The sequence below is a fragment of the Gossypium hirsutum genome, chromosome A07 (genome assembly GCF_007990345.1).
Source record: "Gossypium hirsutum isolate 1008001.06 chromosome A07, Gossypium_hirsutum_v2.1, whole genome shotgun sequence".
In the NCBI taxonomy this organism is placed as follows: domain Eukaryota; kingdom Viridiplantae; phylum Streptophyta; class Magnoliopsida; order Malvales; family Malvaceae; genus Gossypium; species Gossypium hirsutum.
This window is the reverse complement of record NC_053430.1, coordinates 81,401,583-81,405,601: the sequence shown is the minus strand read 5'-3', so window position 1 is coordinate 81,405,601 and position 4,019 is coordinate 81,401,583. Positions and strand designations below refer to the sequence as shown.

At 41.0% G+C, this 4,019-nt stretch overlaps 1 non-coding gene across 1 annotated transcript; it reads right to left on the bottom strand.

Moving 5' to 3' along the window:
• Positions 1 to 3,019: 3,019 nt before the first annotated feature.
• Positions 3,020 to 3,126, bottom strand: LOC121203997 (small nucleolar RNA R71). Its single transcript, XR_005898925.1, has one exon. It is a non-coding gene; the product is annotated as a small nucleolar RNA R71 (small nucleolar RNA).
• Positions 3,127 to 4,019: the final 893 nt, after the last annotated feature.

Sequence of the window (4,019 nt, the reverse complement as noted above, 5' to 3'; positions counted from 1 at the left end):
AGCCGTGTGCACTAAAAGGGGTTTAACAGTGAGTTATACGGCTTGGCGACATGGCCATATAACCCACATGGCCTAGACACACGGGCATGTCCTTGGCCGTGTGGATCTTAAGACTTAGCTTTAAACTTTTAAGGAAATCGATAGTGAGTTACACGGCTTGGCGACACAGCCGTACATGGTCGTGTCCTTGGCCGTGTGGACCTTGGGACTTAATTTTTCAAAAAAATCAACAGAGACACGGCCAAAAATAGTCCACACGGGCGTGTACTAGGCCGTGTGAAACCTGAAGCTAATTTTTTCATTTTTAAAATAAGTTAGAGAGTTACAAGGGCAAGGCACACGGCCGTGTGCAAGATATGGCCGAGCCACACGGGTGTGTGGGAGTTTACACGGGTGTGTCCGAGGCCTTGTGAAGACTATGCTAAAAATTTTATCGCACACGGGCTGAACAAGAACTACACAGGCGTGTGACATGGTCGTGTGGCCCAACATGGGCCTCACATGATCGTGTCACCCTTTTAAAACCCTATTCCCTTTTATTTTTATTTTTTTGTCTTTTTCTTCATCTTATTTTTCATCCTTTACCGCCGTTCCCCAAACACCAAAACCCTAGCTGCCGCTCACCATTCCGACCACCGTTGTCGTTCCCTTTCCAACCTTCTTATTCCCTCATCGAACCCGACCACCTTCTTCCTCTTACTTCTCCCTTCCCCAACCGCCACCCCGACTCTTCCCCTCACTCTGTCACACAACAGCCTCTTTTTGAACCACTCACGCTGTAACCCATCTCGTTAGCCCTTTCTCCCCACCAAGCGGCCTGACCCCCCTCACCCACGTTCGAGTCACACCGACCCCCACCTACTCGTCGACTGACGGTCCTCTTTTCAACCCCCTTGTTCTTTTCTTTATTATTATTATTTCTTTATTTATTTCTTTATTATTATTGGTTTTATTGATTTTATTTATTGCCATATTCATTCTTGTTTATTTAGCTTCTTTACTGATTGATTTGTGCTTATTCTTGATTTAATTGTTTGACATTTCTACTAGTTTATTTTTTTATTTTTTTATTCAGCAGTATTATACATTTATTTTGTTTCAGTTGATTTTTTTATTTTATTCTTTCTAGTTTTAATTGTTCATTTTTTATTATTGATTATTGTCAGTTTTAATTATTCTTATACCATGATAAACACATGAAGCAAGTCTAAGGTTGTCGTCCCCGTTTGAAAAAGCGAAAGACACCTGGCGCGACCTCCTCCTCGAGTGCCTCTACTGAGGCTGCCACCTTTATCTCCGATTTTCTGCGGGTCCCCAGAAGGAATTATTTCAGTTACTTCGATAGCACCCACTCTGCCTAGGCTGATGCATTGATTGGCCCATATTGGAACAGGTCCACCTAGCTGATCACGTGCGCACCTTTCTTACTACAGCCCTGTGGGACCGATTTTTCTCTATCACCAAGCTCACATACATGGATTTGATGTTGGAGTTTTGCTTGACATTTATTCTATAGCAAGTCATGACGACTCATGACGAGCCAGGCACCATCACTTTCAAACTCGCTGGCTTGGTGCGCCATATGAGTGTCCCTGAGTTTGACGATGCTATGGGACTCTACACTGAGGAGTTTATGAGTGCTGAGAAGTTCCTCCGCCTACATCGGCACATCCGTTACACCCCATCTCATTTTTGGGAAGAGCTTACGGCGAGTCTGACACCCTATGACACGAGTCGCTCGAAGGCGACTTCTCTCTCTCTCCGGCTTTACGGTATGTTCTGGTTGACAAAGTGTGTAAAAGTGTGTAAAATTGTGATAAATTGTGTAAAATTGGTTGACGAGCGTGTCCCTGTCGAGCCCAAGTCTAGTTCTAATAGGAAAAGGGAACTTTGGAGGGCTTTGAGGCATTCTAAAACCTCTTTAAACACACTAGAGGAGGACTAAAGGAGACGCAAGGCGTAGGAGGCAAGGAATTATTCGAAGGAAGCTGATTGATCCATCCGAGAAGCCGGATTCTCCTTCAAGACTGAAGATCTCCCTTCAATTTCCTTCGGGATTTTTGGATTTCTTTATGTTTTGTTATCATTATTCTTCTCAGATGTTTTCTTTTACACTTATTAACTAAATCCCCCAAATACCTAAGGGGACCTAAGACGGATCTTGTTATTATTTTCTGAATTATATGATAAATATTTGACTTGTTCTTAATTATGAGTTCTTAATTCTTGCTTTAATATTCCAGGATATTGATTCAAGTATTGATGTGCTTATTCAGAGGAGCAAAAGTCTCTGTCTAAGAGTAGATCTAGCATAACTAAGCGGAGTTGATTGCACCCCTAGACATAGGGCGACATAATTTTGTCAGATTAGGGTGAAACCTAATAAGGGAATCCATAGATCGAGCTAATGCAACACTAGGGGTTTTAATTAGAAAGAGATTTCAATTAATCAACCTAAGGTTAGATGTTGTTAGTCTCGAGAGAGATAATAATATAACTTAGGGATTTCTACGGATCAAGTCAAGTGAATAAATCGTCTGATTTAGAGTTAAATAACAAGTGAAGTCTAGGTGGATTTTCCCATGGCTGAAAATAAGGAAAATCCACTACTCCTACGATTGTTACTGATCGAGTAAATCAGAATCCTGCTCCATGCACTATGTATAATTATGCTAAACCTACTTTAACAGGAGCCGAATCGAGTATAGTTAGACCTGTTATTGCTGCAAATAATTTTGAACTGAAACCTAATACAATTCAAATGATACAACAGTTTGTTCAGTTTGATGGTTTGCAGGATGAGGATCCAAATACTCATTTGGTGAATTTTCTGGAGTTTTGCCACACATTTAAGACCAATGGCGTTTTTGATGATGCCATTCGCCTTTGGTTATTTCCTTTTTCGTTGAGGAACAAAGCTAAACAGTGGTTGAACTTGTTACCACGAGGGTCAATCACTACTAGAGAACAAATGACCGAAAAATTCTTGCTTAAATATTTTCTGCCGGCTAAAACGGCTAAATTGAGGAATGATATCTCTTCTTTTGTGCAGATGGATTTAGAAACACTCTATGATGCATGAGAGAGATATAAGGATCTTTTAACAAGGTGCCCTCACCATGGGTTACCACTCTGGCTACAGGTTCAAACTTTTCACAATGGCCTGAATCCTTTGACTAGACAGATGATTGATGCAGTTGCTGGTGGGACTATCAATAATAAGACACCTGAGGAGGCTTATGAATTTATAGAAGAGATGTCACTGAATAATTATCAATTGAAAGTCATGAGGACAAAGCCAACGAAAGTAGCCGACGCTTTTAACGTCGATTCGGTCACCATGCTCTCTAATCAGGTAGAACTTTTGAATAGAAAAATTGATGGTTTACTTGCTTCTTCACAGGTTCACCCAGTAATGCAACGCAATACAAGTGGAAGAGGAACGAGCAATTCAGAATACCCATCTTATGGCCACAACATGGAAAACGAGCAATTAAATTATATGGGTAATAATCATAGACCTTAAAATAACGTATACAGTAATACTTATAATGCAGGTTGGAGTAACCATCCCAATTTCTTGTGGGGTGGTCAAGTCCTCTGGGTTTTCAACAACCATCTTACCAACAGGAAAATAAACCGAACCTTGAGGAGATGCTAACAAAGTTTATCTCAGTGTCAGAAACTCGTTTTCAAAATACCGAAACAGCACTTAAGAATCAACAAGCATCGATCCAAGGGCTCGAAACTCAAATAGGACAACTCGCTAAATTAATTTCTGAATGAGCACAAGGTAGCCTACCGAGTAACACTAAATCTAACCCAACGATTACCATTCAAGATAAAGAAGGGTTAGTTGAACCTGAACCAGAACCAAGGCAAGGAATTGTGGCAAGTAAAGGTAAAGGTGAGGTGGACCACAATGAGTAAAAACCGGTAAGTAGAGAGTACAAACCTCGTGTGCCATACCCTAGTGCCAGAAGGAAAGACCACACAGATGAACAATTTGGTAAATTCTT